General features: G+C 51.5%; 1 protein-coding gene across 6 annotated transcripts in view; it reads left to right on the top strand.

Annotated features, from left to right (window-relative positions):
* Positions 1–22,073, top strand: part of LOC125951973 (extracellular sulfatase SULF-1 homolog) — a 38,592-nt gene that overhangs the window by 2,542 nt on the left and 13,977 nt on the right. The gene's annotated exons all lie outside the window — the stretch shown is intronic.

The raw sequence follows: 22,073 nt of genomic DNA, 5'->3' as shown, positions 1-22,073 counted from the left end.
GCTTTTTTTTTCTCTTGGGTTGTGTATCTTGGTTGGTAACAGCTGTTTTCCATGTTTTCCAAATTCAATTCAAATTTCAATGCCACGTCAGCAGATCAGAGGTTGCTGTGTAACGCCTGCTTCTAGGCCTACCTCTACTATTGCTTCCTAACTCTAATCCACCGATCCACCAGATACCATCTTCTCGGCGCTGGAAAACTGGCGGCAAATGGCCGTTTCTTTTGGGGGCCACCAACGTGGGCCCCATGGATTTGAAGGGACTGCCCCCACCCCTCTTTCTTTACAAAAAAGAAACCAGGAACTTCAAATTATTCAACACTTAACATGTGATGCTCTCATGTTACAACGCGGTGCCGCGCATTCGGGACCGCCGGCCCCCCTCCTTTTCCTTTGCATCGTCATCAGCATCGTCTTCCTTCTGCTCTGCTCCTTCGGTTCGCTTCCATTCGGTTTCGGATCGCATTTATGCATTTTGCTGTAAGGCTGCTGATGCGGGTCGATGAAATATGCAAATATATGTTGGGCCACGATGCGTTTGTGTGTCTGTGCTCCCGATGCTCCCGTTTTCTTCTTCTTCTTTTTCGTCTTCTCCTTCTCTTCGTTTGCCTCGTGGCGGCGTGTTCCGCATGACATATTTATTTTGCGAGCTCCACCTCTCACCCCTTTTAGCCCCCCTCATTGGGCTCCTTAGCTTCTTCTTCTTCCTTTTCCACGCCGGACGCATTATGTGGTTTAGCTTGCCGGCTGCGGGTTCTCCCGGGGCTCGGCGTACGCCCTGTGTGTTCGAGTTTCGTTCCAAGAATGTATAATACGGCGGCCACGCGGTGACAGCGCGGTGGAGCTGGCATTGGAGCTGTCGTCGCATCTTGCGGTGGGTTGCGGCTCAATTTTAAATTCCATTTCCCCCTGCCTCACACACACACATGGGGGGAATGGAGTTTGTTCCTTCTCGTTGGTGCGTTCTCTCCTCCGTCGTGATCAACGATGCCGTCTCTCAGCTGGGCTCGATATAATTGTCACCGGAACGCTTGTTCGCCTAATTAATGTGTGAACTGCAGTCCCGAACGCGGTAGATCGATCGATCGTCGGCCATTGAGCGCTGGATAGTCGCGCTGTCCGCGATCGCGCGGCATCCAACGGGATGCCTTCAACTTCCCGTCACGGACTCCAATCCAAGCGGAAGTTCCGGACGGTAAAAAGATCGAAAAAGAAGCGTCTCCTGGGGCCGTGAAGAATGAATCGTTGATCGCGTGTGGCGCTGATCGGCATAACAATCGGCATCTTCGCTCGAGGATGCGCCACCCGAAAAAGGCAAAACCAACATTCTTGAGCTCACTTGAGCACTCCGTGCGCTGTGGCCGGCGCGCCATTGCTTTTTCGTGCGGTTTTTTTAGGGGGGCGGACGAGATCGAGAAACCGGTCCATCCGGGAGAGTAGACCTCTGGGGCCGGGCATCATCATGCACGGGACAACGTGTGGCGCCACTTGCTGGCAGCAGCTGCATAGAAGAAGCCCCCACCCCCGACGCTCGTGACTTTGAATTGAACTCAAACTTCGAGAAGAAGATTCGATTTCCAAAACTCGGTACTCTCGGCGAGTCTCGAGCGAGCCGCTCCCGAAGGATTAAAAACTGTTCCCGGGAGGGCGGTGGTGGTCGTGGCGCGCGCACGCCAAACCCGTCTCGACGGCTTTTTGTTGCACTCGAGCGCCGGTTTGCCTTCCGAACTTCGTCCCTCGGACGCCGAAAAAGGCCGACCATCGGGAGGACCGGTGCCGGTGTCCTTGCCGCCGTGGCGTTGGTGTGGAATGGAACGTCAAAGCAGGGAAGCAGGGATGCAGCAGGGGTGGAGGAGACCATAAATTATGTTTGCCATCACCGATCGCTGGAGGAGCCGTGCATTGAAGCATAAATGCACGCAACCAATAGCCGGGGTAAGTGCCGGCGTTGCGTGCATCTGGCGATTGGAAGAGGTTGTCGCCGGTTGCCTCTTCCTTGAAGAAGTGCTCACTAGGTGTGTGTGTGTGTGTGTGTGTGTGTGTGTATCAGTTCTCAATTTTTTGAAGGCATCCCTTCCTCTGTATCACTTGGGGCTTAAGAGCCAAGCTCGTGCAGGTTCGTCGTGCATAATGTGGGTCTTGTTCGTACTTTTGGAGTTTGCTGTTTCGCTTGTTACTTGTTTTGCTTCTCCAGAGAGGGGTTTTTTTGGCGATTGGCCAGACAACAAATGCGACAACAGAAGGAGGAAGAGGAGCAGAAGAATGCCTTAGGGAAATTGCTGTTCCTGTTCGTGACGTTTGGCCAAACCGTTTTGTGGTAAAGGCACCCAGACAGAAATCGCCGCCATCTCGATGTAAAAACAGTTCCTCGGTTGCAACAGCAGCAAATTATGCTTCACTTTGAGGCCACTCCAATGATTAGATAAGCAACCTATAATGAGCGATGAGATGAGTTGCAGTGAAAGGGAAGGTACTGCTTCTTTGGAGCTGAACGTTTCGGTCCACCATACTCGGGGGCCAACTTGGGATGCAATTGCTTGTTTGTAGAGGGTTCACAGCTCACCCATCGAAGAGGGCCAGGTACGGCTAGGATTTCATTTTTCACGCCCGGAATGATAAATGAAGTTTGTACTCGCTCTCTCTCTCTCTCTCTCTCGCTCGCTCGCTCTTTTGATCTAGTTCAAGTAATTTATATCACGAAACTGGCAGCAGCGGTCACTACTTCTGTTGGTGGTTGCTCCTTCATTTCCTGCGCCGTTGTGCTGCACGATATCGGTGCTGCTAAAATAGACATTGAGTCATTTCGATTTGAGGTGTTATTTCCTGATTCGTCTCTCGAGTTTTTTTCCCCCCTTTGGCAGCAATAGTTAGCACCGGTCGCATAACGTCGAGTTGGTAGCAAGAAGTTTGAAATGAGGAGAAACCAGTAGCACGAGCTAAAGATGCAGAACCAGAGGAACTTACTGTGCTGGTGGTCGATTCCATCATTAGTTTCGTTTCTAGCACACGTCGTTTGGAGGCACACCTCAACCAGCGGTGGTGACCGTGGGGTGATGATGATGACGATGATTTTACATTTTGCTTCACCCCCGGGCCTCGTCCTTCTTCTACTTTATCGATCCGATCGCATCTCCGGATCGACACGCTAGCGTGACGCGGATGTTGCGGTTGTGTTTCATGTCGTTGAGCCCAACAAGACAGTAGTCTTTGGTGTGGAATGCTCTACCTCCGGGGAAGATTCCAGTCCGAAAACCCGGAGCCTAGAAAGTTGATCAACGATCGAGAACGAGATCACGGGCTCCGGTCACGCCATGCTGCTGACCGCCACACATTCCTTATGTTCCCTCCTCTCTATTTGTGATTCGAGCTGGTCTGGTGGCTGCTGCTGCTGCGTGTCATCTGACAGGTGCAGACGCCGAGGGGCGAGTTCTGGAGGCGACGTCCAGTGATGGCGTGGAATGTGTGGAGGGGTTTTATTTTTGCAGATGGATTTTACGGGGCGTCAAGCAACAACAACAACGCCGTGAAACCGTTTCGCATCCGTTGCAGCAAGAGTTGCACGGTGTGGTGGTCTCCGTCTACCTCAGTCGACCTTCTGCTTATAGCCCCGGCGTGGCATGAGTCATGCTACTGACATGCACACCACACGTGATCATAGCGCAGGAGTCGTGCATGAAAAACGGGGAAGGTAGTGGATGCTCCCCCTTGGAGCACTTTGCAGATTTGCTAATGATTTCCATAAGATCCTTGCTGATTGAGTTCCCTGGGCCTAGAAAAGAGTAAAGCAAGAGAGGAAGAGAGAGTGTTTGAGTGAGCGAAAGGGTGCGAGTTCTTTCTTTGGCCACTTCGGAACCGGAGCAGCTTGTGGTGTCTTGGTTTCATGCCACTCTAGCGCTGCTGCTGCTGCTGCTGCTAATTGGTGATAAATTTGCATTAACTTTTGCACTTCTTCGCAGACTTTGGATCGTAAAGTGCAGCCGCTCTGCTCTGCTAGAAGCAGAAGTGCAAGTGCAATTGAATGCAGCAGCAGTAGGCATGGCAAAAACTCCTCTCGAAGACGTTTCGCACTCACTGTTCGCGTGTGTGTGTAACAGCATCCCAAGGCCTTTCGCCTTACCGTGCGCCATGCAGGCACGTGATCGCTCCGTATCGCTTCGTTCGGAGGAATTGCCCGCGATAGGCTCGCTGGCAAACGCTCGCAAACGGTTCCCTCGTCCGCCAGGGTGAATCATAAATCATGTGTCTAGTGCATGCCACTCCGTGTGTGTGTGTGCGAGTTGTGCCATGGTTTGGTTGGACGCATGGGAGCACCCACCGAATCACCGAAGATGATGGCGCGTGAGGACCAAAGGACTAAACCTAATGTTTATGGCTAATGAGGTGCTTGCCTCGAACGAGAACCGGGCGGATTGACTTTTGCATATTAAGAAGTCGGTACACTTGGGATTCTTCCATCAGGTTCATCCCGGCGTAAGACCAGAATAGGAGAGTCTATTTAAGCAAATGAATTACGAACTGCCCAAACAACTCGCGATCGCGGTGAGCGCGGTAAACAACGATCGCGGCGCATTTCGCACGTTTCGTGCTAGAGGCCGTTTGCTGTAGAAGGCTGACGGCTGGCGAAGTGATTGTTAAGTGAACCAGTGGAAGGGAAGCGGGTTTCGCGCGCCTTTTTTCCTCTTTTTTTCTTGTATTTTGCTATCAGACGGCAAACGAAGACTCCCTCTTTACGATACGCGAGCGTGACAAATACTGCCTAGTCTCTGACGTCATGGCGGTTGGTGAGTAAACGGCGTAAACGGCGCATCACCACCGTGGGTCACAGCAAAATGTTGAAGGCTACATGGGATCGGAAGGTAGTTTGTTGATTTTTAGTCACTCCCCTGGCTCAAGGTGTCTGGATCGCGTCGCGAGGGATTAATAGAAGTTTTTCTTTTTCTAGCCTCTGTGCTAGAGCCGATGCTTCGTTTACCGAGAGCAAATCGCGAAAGTAAACAAAATTGCGGCAGATGATAAATCGAACGGGCTTTTGCACGGGACGTTAAACCAATTTGCACTTCTTGGCCTTGAGCTGTGGGATCCCCGTGAGTGAGATAGAGAGAGCGCGCGCGCGGTTGGTTGAACTAGTTCCGTGAGCCCGGACCATTTGAAGCATTGAAAAGAGCCAAATGGCTATGGGGCGAGATGATGTGTGGGGTTGTTAAAGACGCATTTGGTTCTTTGGATACGGGTCCTGAACTGAGCACACAGCGCGGACAGCTTCATTAGCATCGCCACTAAGCATTCGTTCTGGTTTGCTCTGACGTTGAGGAGAGGGAATGTTGAGGAGAGGGAATGTTATGTTAATGATAGATCAAGAGGCATTTAACGACTAGATCTTGCTCCTGTGATAGTACAGTCTAGGCAAATCCTAGAAGCCTCTCTCAAATGGTCAAATTGATTAGATCCTCTAGCGGTCAGGTTGTAATAATTTATTGGACAACATTTCAACATCTCCTGAACAAATAGACCCAAGAACACGACAAGTGATGGTAACATGCAATGAATTCGAGTTGCTCAAACATTTTGAACCCAATTTTCATTTCAGAGGTTTCGAATCCTTTTACATATATTCGAATGAATTTAAATGTTTGAACTTTTCAACTCGTCCTCGAGTTCAATTAAGCTTAGGAGTGAATACGATAAGAATACTGTCAGTGGCGAGCGGTCCACAACTTTGCGCATTGAATTATCAATATTCATCCACATCGAGGACGAGAACTTACAATTACACAACCTCTCTACGACCGAATTAATTATGCGCCACTGTTGCTTGTCTTTTCGAGCTTCAATGGTTGCTACTGCTGCTGTGGCTGCTGCCCACCAATCCTGCTTCTCTCCCGAAAATAATCGGGAACCAATCCACCCGGAAAGAAGCCGCTCAATTATTTATGCGACATATGCGACGGCGACACCCCGCTAACACTCCCTGGTGCACGAGAAGTGTACGAGTTTAGTGGACAATTTGTAAGCGAGTTGACACCACAGCAACGGCGCCATCCATCGTATGCGACGCACCGGCTATTGAGTGACGGGACCGAGAGCTACGAGGTGTAAACTTTAACGATTTCCGACGTTCGTTCCGTTCCTAAACCACCTCCCGCCCTGTGTGTCGGTTGGGGTGTACCTTTGGGTACCATGGCGGGAGCATTTACGCGACGTCTAACTTCCCGTCGGTTGCCGCTTGTTCATAAATTATTCCATCTAAAACGCTACGAACTCAAGCTACTGTTCGTGTCCGCTGTTCGGATCTGTTCCTGGACCAACTTTTTGGCTAGTGTTTTCGGCGATCCTTTCGAGCACCGATAGCTAGTTGCCAGGGTGACCGGACCGGAGGTCCAACATCGATTGTTTTCAATGATCTGCGCAACATCAGCAATCACCACCGCCATCCTTTAGGAAACGACTTCTAATGCTCGGTGAGGCGCAATTACAACTTTGCGCCCGACATGTGCTTGATGACTTCCTCAATCTCAGGTGTGTGTCAACTCCCACTGGGTGGTCCAGCCCCTCCCCCTCCGAGACACACACACGCTCACACGCGACGCGAGGAAGCAAGTGCAAGTGAAAACCTGCCCGGGCCGTTTCATAATTAGTTTATGAATATTTATTGGCACTTACGGTGATTTGCTGCCATCTGGCAGTGGATCAGACCGGCAACCGGTGCCGGTTGCTGTCGTCGTCGTCGTCGTAGTCGTCGTGGTTACCGTTGAAGGGTTTCGCGCTCGTTTCGCAAAGGAAGCTGTGAGGATAGTGTTTAACCCCCCTCGGAGAGTAACGCCCATTTGGTGACTACTTTACCGCAACATAAGAGCGAGCGTGCCTTAATTCGACCGCGTAGTATGAATGACTACCGTCGACTGTCGGTTATCACTCACTAGCTGCGAAACGACGCAATATTGTTATGCTAACTGCCCGCTTCTGAGCGCTGTGCTGGACCCTTATAAGCACCTCGCTCACGCACCCAGCGCTCCCGAGGTTCGTCGGTTTGATGGAAAGTGTTGGTTTGACTGCCTAATTCCATATTATTACTGCCAATCCACCACCTCCCAAAAGGGTGTCGTAAATAGTGGCTTATCGCGCCTACCAGCAGCCTGGCCACTCACGCAGCCGTTTGTGTTTTATGAGCGCGGTCCAGCCCGGGGGGGGGGGGAGCATAGGCGCGTCTTTTGTCACCGAGGGATGTTGGATGTGGAATGTGTTTGTGGCTCAAGCCCTCAAGGCAACAACCGTTTCACACGCCCCTAGGACACGGGGATTCGTGACGATTTCGTTGATTGGCGCAAAAGGTGCTTGGAGAAAGCAAACAATCTGGATCACCGGCGGGGGGGGGGGGGGGGGAGGGCACGTGCCTGGTGACCTTGGCGGGATATAATTTTTTTTCTCTTGCGTCCAAACCATTGTTCCGCATGGTGCGAAGGTCAAGAATGGTGCTTCTGGTTTGAGGAGCAGTCTGAAGGACGCATAACAGGCAGAGTGAGGAAGACTCTCGAGGAAGTGGCAGTTTCGACGATTTGCCGGATGACTTAACGAGGCCAGCCAGCAGCATTGGTGTTGGTTGTTGGTTGTTGTCGAATGGAGTCGAAAAGAAGCACAACACAAATGCCTCTGAAAAATGTCTCAAAAGTAACTGCTGATCTCATCATCATTGCCATCGCCATCATTACCAGCATCCAGATTATCATCGTGTTCTGGTGCTGGTGGTTCGAATGTCAATTTTTCGGGGCGATGAAGAAGTAGAGGACGCAATCATCTTTGCGTCCGAGACCACCACGAGCATTGTTTATTTTCATTCCCCAACGCACAAACGACATTGTATCGTTCGCAGTTTTGCTGATGGTGGTTCGTCGGTTACTGCAAAGTCGAAAAGATTTTAGCGCAAGTTTTTGTATATTTTTACAGGTGTGTGTTGGTGCGGTTGCGGTGGATTGACCGTTTTGCACGATTTGACCATTTAGCGATGCCCAAAAAGGAGACCTGAGTTCAGTGGCCCCGGATGATTTGTGGATGATGGTGGAATGATTTGTTTAATGATTAAGGCCAGCGTGCGCGCACGGATTCTTCAAATACCCCATTCCAATCGCACGAGCGTGCGTGCGTGCCGGAGGTGGTCTGGACTGATTTGTGTAATCCAACTCGAACAAGTCTCTCTCGTTTGCTCGGATTAGAAATGCTGCAATTATCTGCGGTCTGCAGCGTGTCGTGGTGGGCACTAAACCTGTTGCTGCACACACTCCCGGGAGTTGTTGTCGAGTCGATAGTAATGTCACTCCATGTCAAAGCCGCCAGCCAGCCAGCCTGCCGCAAACCGAGATGAAGAGATAACCGGCACGACAGCAACGGGCCACGGTTAGCGCGCGGATTGGCGGTTTGTAGTGTTCCAGCTAAGTGGCGGAGGACTGAAAGGAACATCTCGCCACGCGATGCGCTCTCACTTGTCCCCGCGCAGCAACCACCGTCTGTCTTGGTCGTGGCGTCTCTTGTCTTATTGCAGTACCCTGAAGCGACCGGGAACCGGTTCGCCGCTGCTTGATCGATCTCGCATCATCCATTTCCAGAGAGTCTCGGCAGCGCAGGAGGCTGCTGCTCAGTTTTCGCGACTCAGTTTACTGAGACATCGTATTCCCCTCCAAAATGTGTGGTCTAATAAAAGATGCCTTTGGTTCTCGGCACACTTGGGAGTAGGTTTGTCGAAGTGTCTGGTCAAAAAAAAGGGGCGATCGTTGGATCCACTGGCTTCACGTTTCAAACTCTTCAGACCGCGTGCTCACCGTGGCCAGGTGTCGCACCGCAAACGCGATGCTCGTTTGTGTATTCCAAGTGCTGTCCGTCGATTAATCCTACAAACCTCTCACGATCAGCCCGGGACAGACCCGGGGGGACAGGAGCTGGGGCGGTGCTAAGATTAGACATTTTCGAACATTTTAATGTTCGAAGGCAGCGCAATAATCCGTGGAACCGCCGTGCAGGTGCGCGCTCCCCGTGTGCTGTACATGACCGCCCCCGGGGGGGGACCGAGTATTTGAATAAATTTGTCAAACGAATCAACCCCTTTCAGGAGAGGACGCCAGGAATCGGTAAGGCCTGAGCTCCGTTGGCGCTCGATTCGATTGAAATGTGTGGTTTTTTTGCGTATTTTTAGAAAGGCACAATTTCGATTTTACACCAACATTACGACGATTGGTGCAATCGGTGGTGGCGGTGGTGAGACGCTGCGACGTGTACCTGACTATTGGGCATCGCCAAAGTGGAACTTGTCGTCGGGGCCGTCGGGAATTCCGGATCGGTTTTCTAATGAGGCGCAATTTGTCGTGCTCTTGTGGCTTTTCGTCACACTTCCAACAGACAGAACGTGCTTTAGTGATCCACGTCTCCACGGTGGGGCTTCCTGGAAGACAGCCGGCGCTCGCCGCTCCCCGGATACGGATACGGGGTTGGCTTTTGGTGGCCATCTCGTGCGCCGGTTACTGATCGACCGGTGGCATTGAGTTTTATGTGCTCGCATACGCATTCCGAGAACCACAACCCCATGTACCGACCGTGTACCGGTACGGTACAGTACCCGGTAGCTCGAACTCGCAGTTCGCAGTTTACAGTATGTGGTGCGTGCGTGTGCAGAGAAGTAATTTATGTCCGCTAGAGCGTTAAATCTCACACCCCGGGAACGAGGTAACCGCATGTTCATGGAGCACTCTCAGCATCCTCACAATGAGCGGCTCCGTGCGGACGGCTCACTACCGCTGGTCCGGTCCGAGAGCCGTGTCTGTTGCTTCGTCTTTCGACCTTGTGGCCGAGGAAGGAACCGAGTATCGGCGCGCCACCATCAATAACTGTCAGCAGCTTGCGGCGCGGCGGTGTTGCTGATTCGCTGGCATTCGATTTATTTGCTCTCGATTTTCAAGTTCCTGCACCATGCCGGGTTCGGGCTTTTTGCCAGCCAGCACCAGCTTGGCAAGTGTGTGTGTTTTTTTTATTTATTTTAACTTCGTCTGCTGCAGTTCTCCATTCCGCCAGCGCTGGTTGGTACCAAATTGTATCGCGTTCCCGGGTAGTGACAGTCGTTATGATGATGATGCTGATGATGATGATGATGGAACAGATGCAACTGAGCACTCTCGAGAGTCGTCTCGTGACATACGAGACCCGGCCTGCCACGGTGTGCAGGTTACAGGACACCAAAAAAAGGGGGTGCTGCAACCGATGTGACAAATCTGTGTTGACAGACATGTACAAATGAGAGCGAGACCGTCCTGTGGACATTGCCACCTTGCAGTGAGTTTTAAATATTTGATCCAAAAAGGGTACGCCATGTTTGGTAATTGTCCAACGAAACATTGGATTTCAACATTCCATTTTTTTTCTTCTAAGCGACCGCTCTGGAACGCTGCCACCATTATCACGCATTCCGATTTGATTATCCAATCAAGTCCACCTTAAGGCAATCCGGAATGGCTGCAATTTCCTTCCACTTTGAACATTCCTCGGCCGTTCAACGAGTTGGATGAGGCCGACGAGCAGTCCGGTCCGTCGGTGATTACCGTCGGCTGTAAATCATACCAGCTCCGAACGGGCATTCGTCTTCTTCGTCTTCGTTCTTAGTCCCTACTCCGGTTGCCGGCTACGGCTTCGCGGTTGAGACACTTTCTTCGAACTACTCTCCACACGAAAGGTGATGCTGCTGCAATCCGTGGGTCGTCATCATGCATCATGGACCAGTGAATCCGATGATCCCGCCTCTCCGGTACACACCACCGACGTCACTTGTCGACACTTTGGGGTTACGGGAGGAAAGTCCGCTGGGGATAAATGATTCGAACGAGCAGCCACTCGCTCTCGGGATTGGTAAGTAGATTACTGCGAAGGCGACTGAACGCATCGTACGATGACCACCGACGTGGTTGCTGTTGTTGCTCTTCGTTCGGTTCGGTTCGGTTCGGTGATGGCCATTGCTAAACAATATTCCAAAAGGCCGCCCACCATTGACCTCGATTCCGCTGTCTGGTGGAGCCGGGACCGGAGACAGCGAACCGGTCACAGTACCGGCTTCTTTCCTGACGTTTGACTCTCTTCCGTGTCCGTGGTGATCGGTAGCAACGTCTTTGATCTTCCTCAACTCCACGGTCGTCTCCTGCAGCAGGGCCGTTCTTCGTAGCACACTTGCTTGCAGAATGGTTTTTGTTGTCAAGAATTCCTAGGCGTTAGAGTGTCGCGCCCGCGATCGCGAACTTCCGTACCACCGGTTTGGCGCTAATTCGATGAAAGCAATCAAGCGTCAAATTGAGATCGTTTACCGTCTCGGTGGTGGAAGGGTCCTCCGAGTGCAATGCAGCGCGATGGAGGCGATGGTAATGCGAACAAAGAACCTACCAGCTCACCAGCACCGGAAGGCGTAGGCGCTGGATCTGCCTCTGCGGAGTGTGGCGCGGCAGCGCATGATACGTGATGCTGATTCCGAAATCAAACGCACGGTTGTCGTAGGGCTTGTGACGGTGCGGATTTGGGGTCCGAACTGACGTTGGTGTTGGTGCGCCACATCACAATTGGTCTGATTATATGGCAGCAGAGGCTGAGGTCAGCATCTTCGGAGCGACACCGAGATCCGCGTCCGAAACCGAAATGAAGGGTGCGCTGCTGATCACCACCTGATGACACTTGAGACAAGTTGTGCTAGAACCAAGGTCCGCCTTCGAATATAGAACACTGCTCCGTTGGGGCGGATAGTTTATTTGAATTTTCCCAAAAAACCAACAACCAACAGTTCAGTTTCTAGTTCACGCCGGTCGGTCGTCCATTTAGTCTGGCACATAAATTTTGCCTCGTAATCATCTGGCAACTGTGAACCAGATGGAGAAGATCGCGCAGATCGCTAAGCCTGTCAGTACCGTCCGGACGTTAACCGTCCGTTTCGTCTACTGAAACAAAAAAAAACATTAATCCAAATTGGTCGCCACAAATGGACACCAAATGCAACCCATTTTCAATGACATCTGGTCTGGGAGGGTGAGGGAAGGGGGTTCGTTCGTTCCATTCCGTACTGATGCTGCCATCGATAATCATCGCTCGAGACGCTTCACGCTCCCCCCGCCGGGTTCCCAGGAAATAGTCAAACCCACGTTTTTCGGATCCCAAATGTCGGTGTCTCGCGATGGGGCGGTGGTGGTGGTGGTGATCATGAATTAGTATTCTGCACTTGATCGGCTGTAAACAAAACAGATCCTCTTTCCATTTGCGCGCCCGCGATGAGTCGACAAATGGGTTGACGATCACGATTAGCTCAGGCAGTTTGGTGCGAGAGGGATTAAGGTGATGATCAAACTCTTGATGGTGGTGCGCCACAAGTCATCATTGGAAGGCCATTTGATATTCGGCATCGATCCTGCTAATTGCTTTTAGGAGTCGAAATCGAAACGTGCCACCGCACAAATACGAAACGAACTTATTGCATTAAGGTGACGACAGATGACATCGATCATATGTGGCGCAATAGACCTTCTGTTGCTTCTGCTGGCGTTCGCTGGCGCTGGTGTAGACCAAATATGGCGTGTTGCGGTGTCAGATGACAAGTCTGGTGGTGGTTCGTGTCGTCGGTAATGGTAATTGGAGAGTGTGTGGCGTGTAACGGTCGCTAGAACGTACGATCTTGGAGTTATTTTTGAGGAAGCGCTTTGTCCCATCTCTTCCAGTAGAACTGGCTGTTAATGTATGTTGTGTGCCACACTGCCTATGTGTGTGTCTGAGCTGATGATGATGTTGAAAATTCCGATAATAGTTTAACCAAACACTGAATTACACACACACACACGCAGCGAGCTCAGTTTGAATGCTCGTCATAACTTGTTTGTAGCACGACTTCCGTACGCCGCGGTCTTGGCGTTTGGTTCCTCAAACACGTGGTCTCATTATGCCGTCCGATGGTGAGCTTCAGAAAAACATCTAGTTACGATGGACAGCAACTAACCATTGCTCTCGGCCACTACGACTACTTTATGGTCGAACGTGGCGGTTCCTTATGTGTACCTTATGACCGGCCAAACCCGTTCTCGTTCCCAAACAGCGCGCCGGAAGTTGGAGCGGGTGTTAGACCATAAATTACTCAAAAGATTTGGAATGTCTCGTTGTGTTGATCGTTGAGTTATTTGGTGTGGGGCGAGGGGAGGGGGGGGGGAAGATCGATGCACATGTCGTGAATGTGTCGTTTGAATGGAGGAAATGGTGGAGCACAATTGGATTCCGGTGGAAACGAATGGACACCGCGCCATTGGCATCCAATAAAAGGGTAGCCACAGGCCGTATGCCACTTTTATGGCGGTACGATGGCGTTGAAATTGTCATCCAGCTGAAAGGTCCGTGCTCCGTCCGGTCGCTGGGGAAGCTAATAAGCCTTTCTCTGTCACATCGCCCCTACCATGTCCCTCCCCCCTGGGGGGTTGGCCGATGCAGCAGCCGGGGTATTCCCGGGAAAACAATATAATCTAACAATAGACGACAATATGACAGCGTCGACGACGACGACGACCGGCTGATATCGGCAAAGACGTGACGCGGAAAGTGAATTATGCTCCCCGCCTCCCCACTCCACGTTCTCTTCGATTCTTCATTTCGGGTAGCATATACCCATCCCCGACTCTCCATGGTTATGAGTTGTATCGATTCCCTGATATCGATCTGTATGTATGCCGTTGCTGTGTGTGTCCTTTCGAAGGCACCTCCCCCCCCCCCTACCCTTTTGCATTCCCGCGTATAAATAGCAAATGTTTATGAGAGCAATATGAATTCCGAATTCGTCGTCGTCACAATCGTCGTGCACACACATGTCCGGGAGTGTCCAGAATGTCCCACTGATGTCACGGATGGTGGGGGAAAATGTGTGCCAAAGTAATGTACGTTAGGGTTTTATGGGCGATCCGGGGAATGCCTTTCACAAGAGCGAGAGAGAGGAAAATGTCCAATTACAGTGCTATCATCGATCGAGAGAAGAATGGTTTGCTAAATTCAATTCAACGCAAGCAAAGTTGGCTGGGACAAGCGGATGGATGCATTGCTTGGATGAGTCACATTACTTCAGAAATTCCGCCTGATGTTGCCGCTTCTCACCTATGGCAACAATGGCACTTGGCAACGGCTGCTCTTCTTCCGCTCATAATTGTCATACATTTTCCAAACCACTTAACCTCATTTTATGGTTACTTCCTTCCGTTCGCGGGTTGTACTAGTTCATCTATCCCGCTCGCTGCAACCTACGTCCTTTTACGCCACGGCACACGACAACGTCTTCATCCTTCCAGCAGTTCCTCTCCCCATTTTTTGAGGGGGATGAAGTAGAGGCGAGTTAACTTATGCGAGGACACCCAGGGGCTGGTGAGTGAGTGATTGAGGTCATTGGCTAAACATCGCGTCCGTGTGTTTTTCCTTTCGCCAGCCGGGGGGCCGCTTGACTTATGCTTGCAGAACAGAGGAAGAAAGGAAGGCACGCAGAAAGGAACCGAAGGATAATAATGCTACCTCCTACGCTTTTGTCATTAATTTCTCTTGTCGTGTGTCATCAGCCCCAGCCCCTGGATGGAGCCGGGGGGGGGGGGGGGGGTGGGTATGTGAGGACAGAGACAGAAGCTGAGCAGTGCAGAGAGCACCAAGCACTACACCAATCGACAAAATGGCAAAAAAGCTGGAACCAGCTGGAGCTTACTGGAATCGCAGAAACTGATTGGGGATGCTGGCTGGCTGGCTGGATGGCTCCAGCATAGCGGGTCATCAGGCGTTCGCTTCGGCGCCGGCTAGTCGTCGTTGCCTGATGAGCACGAGGTTAGAGATCATCCAAGGCAAAGAGAGACCACCACGGCGTCGACGACGACGACGACAACAACGGAGACGAAAGATTAAGGACAATGACGGAAGTCCTTCTGCCACCCAGGCTTCCACACCGGAGTGTGTCGCTCCGCTATTGTGCTCCGGTCCGCGCATTGTAGCGTGGCGCGAGATGGTTCCACCGCGCGAAGGGCTTGTTGCCAGCAGCAGGAGCAGCAGCAGCAGCAGCAGCAGCAGTCCGTTCAAGGTGTCAACCACAAGGCACTTGACAAAAACACACTCGCTGGCTGGAATATGGTGGCTGGCTGGCTGGCTGTACGTGGCAACCCCCCTTTGTGGCGGTGGTGAATGTGTGACAGTAATTTACCGAACCACTGGGATGGGCTGGGCATTCCCGGCGGATCATGAGCCGGCATGAGAGGAATTTTTGACGTCGCCAAAAACGGGGAGCCTGCGTCGCTATTTTGTGGACGCGCCGTACTTTGTCTTTTTTTTTTCTTTTGCTGCTCCGTTCATGGAATGTTCGCTCGGTGTTCATTAGAGGTCCTTTGACGCCTGGAAGGGCACCAGGCCCGCGCACACCACAACAGGGGATGCATATTCCAAATTCCAGCCTCTCGACGTCGTGGTCTGTGGTACAACGTTCGTCGTTAATTTACTGCTTCCAGGGTGTGATCCATTGTGTGGTCTCCGACGGGGCTGCGGTGGTGTTGGAAGCCTTTGGGGTCCAGCATACACCACCATGCTCGACATTTAATCCAGGAATTAATAACCGTTTTGCTAGAACTGGTTCCTAGCTGTATTTATGGCACCTCATTTGAAGGCGTTTTAAGAAGGGGAAAAGGCTCTCTATTAAGAAACCTGGCCTACAGGGTCTTAACAGATGTTTTTTTTTGGGGTTAAAAGACGACCAAAAGGCCTTAATTGGATACTTTCTTGTTCTTTTCTTCGGGGGAAAACGTCATTCGTACAGCTTATTCAAATGCGTCCGCTACTCATACTTTCCAATATTTTAATCCAACGTCACGACTCCCCTGTGCGCCGATTGCAAAATCATCCACCACCAGCACCACCACCGGTTCCGCCCTGGCCTGGAAGCCCAAATTTGCCAACCGGGATGTCACACACTGGATGCGACCTACTTTCGTGAAATGAAAACCGGAAACACCAAATGAGTTCCAACCAAAGCGAGAGAAGAGACCCCCTGGAGCGGCGGTCTCTTGGAGTGTAGCTTCGATGCTGATCAGGTGATAGCAAGACAGTTGTAACGATGCTGACTGAGACCTGGACTGGACTGGACCTGCCCAAGCTCCGACCGCTCCGTCCAGCCAATCCATGAATGAAAGTTAATTTTAGATCGAATTGAAAGATGCTGTCCTGGCCTCGTTCGTGTTACGATCGGTGTTATGTTGACGGAATCGGTTCGTTCGAGGGACGGAACGGACCTAGTAGCTGAAGTTGCGTGCTTAAAATGGACATCTCTTGTGTCTGTCACTCACGCTATTCAATTCACCGTCGCAGTCGTCGTCGTCGTTGTCGTTGTCGTTCATTCATTAAGAAAGTCCATCCTGCGTCCGTTGTGGCCGTGGTTGTGGAGCCCAGAAAAGGGAATTCCCTCCCTTTTAACGTCCCTTAAACGGCCGGATGGAATGATCAGCTGCGTAATTCATTGATGGGGTCGTAATGGCCGAAAATGGTAATCAATTATTGAGCCCCACATCCCCTTCCATTCTTCCACTTCCACAAGGGAATTGGAAAATCAGCGTCCGCCTTGGCAAACCCTTTTGGCTTGATTAGGAAGGTCAGGCCGGCGGAAGCAGCAAAAGAAGAAGACGAAAAAGAAGGGCCCTTACTCTGGTTGCCCCCCGTAAAAGGTTTGCTTTTCCCAGGAGATGAGTCTCAGCAGGGGAAGGGGCTGGCTGGAAAGGGTAGCGCGAGGGGCGAGTGCTCGAACGGAAAACCCGATTCGATGGATTGGAAAACCCCACAAATGGCCGGCCCCGACTTAAAAGGGGTTTGCGACGACGAACAGCAGCGCAAAAATGGAAATCCGTGTCCGGGGAGTATGCGTTTTTGTGGTTTTTCTCCAACTGCCGGACGGGCGCGGCTTATGGAGTGTCCTCCTGTCTGAAGCATTGGGACGCATCAATATGTATAAAATGTAAGCAAAACTCGAAACAGGACTGAAGGCAGGCTAGCTCAGAGGGAAGAGGGGGGGAGGAGGATCAAGATAGAATGAAATTGGATAGTGAATGGTGGGCTGCTGAATGGTAGGTCCTTGGATGGAACTAGAGAGAACATGATGCCATACCGAGATGTTATGTTCAGCTCGTAATGGTGTGGTCTAGAGGAAAGGAAAAGGCGGTGTTGTGGGTTGTGGTACATTACTACACACAACCCATTTCATCCAGACGGGCCACAAAGAGAGAGATAGCGAGGCATTCCGAGGAATTTCCTATACATGGCACTGTGGCACGACAGGTGAACACCAAATAAGGCTCCCGACGGTCGGGTCGGGAAGGGAGACCTGTCGAATGTGTCTCGATGATTCACTCTCTTCGATCACATTTCGCCGACGAACCGGATTTGTGTGCTGTGCTTTACACCGCCATTGTTGGGGGAAATACATCTTGTGGGATCTTGCTTTCGATTACTGGACTTCGGTTATGGTCGTTGCTGGTGCCACCCAGATAATGAATGGTCCGAATGGACGATAAAGGATGGCAATGTTTTTCGCCTCACAGTTGCTCTTGTTCCTCGCTTTCCTTCAAGTGGAGTCGTAATTACTCAGCCCTAGCAGTTGGCCTCAGGCCGTACCACGAGTCCGTTCCATTGTTTTTCTGTGGCATTTCCTGCGTTTAACCATTCCATGTGGCCACCACCACCACAACAGCAACAACATGGTTGATGACGCTTACCTGATTCATTAGACCATCACTATCGCACGGAGATTGATCTGCATCGCCGCCTCTGGGTCAAATTAGCTTCCTCCGGTTCCCGGTGATGGTCACGGGAAGCGATAGATCTCTTCCCTCGTTCCAAGGGCCGATGAGAGTGATAATCGCGAAACAAACCATCATGGTGGCATCAGATACCACTCGCCATTGTGTCCGAGGTCGGCTAGCGTTGCAGACAATCCCGCGAGCTTGTTATTTGCCTCGGAACAGCACCATCGATACCTGTTGGAATGTGAGGCGATGCCATGGTGTTGATGGTCTTAGTCAGTCCGGTCAGGTTTAACGTTTGCTGAACACTTTTACGAAAACATTATGCAGATGGTCAATGGCTTTTCATGTTACTGTGACCCCCTCCGGTGGTAAATCGCAACGTGCAGCGTGGTCATCGTCCACCGCGAAACATTGGACCGCGGGTTGCTTTGTTAGTTTGCATCTTTCTCCTATCGGTTTCCTCCGTTTCTGTTTATGATTCACAGCAAATGAAGGCAACTGCTGCTGTTTGCATGTGCAATGGACCAGTATCTGCTGTTGTTGCTGTTGCTGCTGCTGCAGCTGCCTCTGCTGCTCCATCTGCTGCAGCCACAGGAACATGCATTCGATGGGGAGCGTTTGTGTGCTACATCGTTCATCGTACATAAATAACAAACCGGTGTACCGGTGTACGGTGGTGGTGGCCCCCAATCCGCCGCTACTGCTGCTGCTGCTAGCTCTCGTGTTTAGGAAGGTGTCGCGGGTATGGTGTATCAAGTAGCCGTCTGTACATCTAAAGTTAAACCTTTCGCTCGATCGCCGATTGCTTGGTGGTGCTGGCGATGGTGGTGAAGGGGATCGCGGTTTGGAAGGAAATCTATTCTCGACAAACTGGTTACCATTGAGTAAGGCGAATGGAACGCACATGTGCAAGGATTGTGCAGCAAAGGGGCCTCCGGAATGGAGGATATCGCACCTTCCCGTATAATAGTGCGGCCAAGCTGTTAAGGCTTGAGATGAGAAGATTTAGCAACAGCTTCGTGCTGCCGTTGTGCACGTTTTATGTCTTCTCACTCCTACGAGAGGTTACAGATGCCGTGGAATAAGAGGAAATCATGATGGTCGATAGTTTGAAGTGCTCTTCTCTGACCGATCAGTTGTTGTGATGAGGTCGAGCTTACAGTATCGCACACACCGCAGTCAGCCAGTCTCAAGGTCTCGATGATACCTAACAGGCACTTCGCTGTAGACGGAACCGATCGCTACCTCCTTCCTGACGAGGACCAGCTTTGCCAATAAATGGCACATTAGTGTGGCACACGGAACCTTGCAAATACCCTGACCCGGGTCCCGTTCAATTGGCCTTTTGAATTAGTAATGTGACATCCACTCTGCGCGTTTCTACACTCGCAATCTCGCATAAGTGCTGCATCTTGCTTGCTTGCTTGCGTTCCGTTCTCCGAAAAGCGAACCGAACCTTCGACGGGATTCATTCTTACCAACCACCGGCATACCGTCGACTGCCATTCCATTCGTTCCGCGTGGTATCAATCAAGAAAAGTGAACTGGAAACGTATACCGGTCCCGTGATTCCGCTGCAACCGGCTTCCGTGCCGTGCCGTGCCGTGCGGTGTGTTTTGAAATATCGCCGTTTAAAGCGGTTCGCCCACCGCGGTTCGAGGACACCGCCCTGTGTGGAGTCCTGTAAAATGTTGAGTTTACGACTGCGACAGCCGGTGCCGGTGCCGGGTCGCGCACCGCGGTCACCACTGCACCGGTTGCAGCCGATTGCTGCTGACATAACCTCACTTTTTCGTCGTTTCGGAAAACCATCTAACCGCTGGGACACTCCGCTCCTTGCTCCTGGTCCACTTCTCTTCCTCGACATGCTTTGGGGATCGATTTTTCGGCCTTCCCGTAGCACAATCACTACTGCAGCAATGGCTGCGAAGCTGAAGAGCGTCAGCTGAAGAGCGCCACCGGATCACCGAAAACCCCGTGGCCCCTGTCAGGCCACGTGGCATGGGGTTGACAGGTTAAACATTGTTTCTTTTTCTCCACTTTTTGTTCCCGGGTCCGTCCGGGGTGTGAGGAGTGGGGGGAGTATATTTTTAGGCTCGCCAAAGTTAGGCCGCGGATCGGCGTCGCAAATCCAACGAACAATCACACATGGCGCGGAACGGATGTCCGGGGGTTTGCTGCTGCTGCACCCTCAGGCCCTCTGTCTGTTCCGCTGCTCCTGCAGCTAATCTACAAATTGAGCTCCAAAATCACAGCCAAGTGCAAACAGAGCGAGAGAGAGAGCTCTTCACAGCTGCTGCTCCAAAAGCGGTGGCGTGATGGAGCGTCAGAAAGGGAACAACAGGAAGGGAGGGAGGGTTTAGTCAGTCCGGACGTCAATTTGGAGGAGCGGTGCGGGGTGCACCTTACCATTCGCGACTCCTCGCGGGGTCCCGGACAGTCAGGTAGCGTTTTGGTCGAGTATTCGTCGTTTGGTAGTAGCTCGGATTATGCATACTTCAGACAAGTCTAGCTCGGTCTAGTGTCTACCGACCATACCGCCATCGTCCCAGAAGTGAGAGGCACGCTTCGGTGCACCTGCTGAAAAGGTGAAATGTTACAAGACAATGATGGCCTTTGAATGGTGGTAGAGAGGGTGGCCAGCATTGGAGGTATTTGAAATTTTCATACCCACTTCTCCCGTCTCTCTCTATCTATTGAAAACGTTTATCCTCGCGATAGCATTCGATGGTGGCCGTTGGTTATGGTGGTAGCGTGACGACATACCAAGCGGAGGAATTCGGTCCGGAGATAGCGAAGCGAACAATGCGATGCAATTTGTGTGCAATATGTTTTGCTTTGATTGGTGCCCAGTCATTGGCCCGGATCCGAAAACAGCCGTTTGCTAGCCGGACATACTGGCAATGCAATGAGTAGTGGACTCGATTTGTCGATGGTTCGATACCCAGATGCTACTGGTAGACGAAGCGGAACTGATTCCGTATCTATGCAGGATGAATTTATATTTACAATCGACTTCCCGCATAATTACAATTTGTCCAACGCCGAGCCAACATAATCCTACCTTCGATCTTCGTTTTATCCGAAACAAACCTCGCATCACGTAAACACACACACACTAGCGAAGCCACGGGATTGAATGGAGGACCAGACCTGAGGGGTTTTTAAGTGTTCAATTTTTAAAGTGTCAATCAAAACCACCTCTCTTCTCAGCATATAGTGTGTATGTGTGTGCTGCGCTTTTGGTCCACGTGACCATCAACTTTCAACTTGCCAGACTTGCCACAGGCCCCTGCCTGTTGTGGAGTGGTACCGTGTGAAAGGTTACCACCTTTTCTGTTGCATACTGACCCCGTGGTCGGACCAACCACGGACCGGGCCTGAGTCAGACTCCAAATCTGCTCGACGCACCGTTTATCGGATTACCGATCGGTAGGGGTATGATGTAAGTCACTGGGACTACAAACCATAGAAGACGTCGCACCTCCGACCTGGACAATGGTTCCACGAACCACGTCCGTCGAGACTCCGAAGTCCGAGGACGCGTACCTATTGAACCGGAAATGAGCGGAGTGTGAGCCAAGAGGAAGGGACGGAGGAAGAGAGAGAACCGGTCATTAGAAGGTCACTCCCCGCCTTATTCACTCCCCTCGGGGTTTTCTTTCCCCTGAAGGGGCCCATGATGGTCCCGGACCTTAAATCAATCGTTTCAATTAACGACCCCTTGCCAATGGGAGTTTGCGTGATGCGCGATGCGCGTACCACGGCCTTTGATCTTGTGCTCGCTGTGCGCCCTCTGCCCTCCCTGCCTTTCCCAAGGTCCGCGCGAGGGAAGAGGTATAAATGGAAATCAAATACCGTCCAGCAAACGTGCCCGCCGATGGCTGGGGCTGAAGGAGGAACCATTAGAACCCAGGATTAGGGGGCTTGGCCGGTCGGTCGGTACGGTTGGAGTCTCTGGGCTATGGCACTGCTTCGCATAACCACGTATCCGGTCTGGTGTGAGGATGGGGCTTGGCCGCGAGCGCGAGCTTCTTGTTCGTGAGCTTTTTATTTAATTTTTTAAAATGAATCATTTTGTAAAGCCGCCATTGCTGAGGCTGGCGCCTAGCGCGATTTGCCTTTTCACCCCCTTTTCGCCGCTGCCTCAATTAGAACATTTAACCATTACGCCCGGGTGCTGTCTGGGTTTTTGGGGGAGGGGAGGGGTGGATGGAAAGTGGTATTCATCTTTGTAATTAGGTAGATTACAGCTTCTCCACCAAAGAAAAAGCCATTGGCCCA

The sequence above is a fragment of the Anopheles darlingi genome, chromosome 2, assembly GCF_943734745.1.
Source record: "Anopheles darlingi chromosome 2, idAnoDarlMG_H_01, whole genome shotgun sequence".
Classification (NCBI taxonomy): Eukaryota; Metazoa; Arthropoda; class Insecta; order Diptera; family Culicidae; genus Anopheles; species Anopheles darlingi.
Note: the sequence above shows the minus strand (reverse complement) of the source record. Positions and strands in the feature narration are given on the sequence as shown.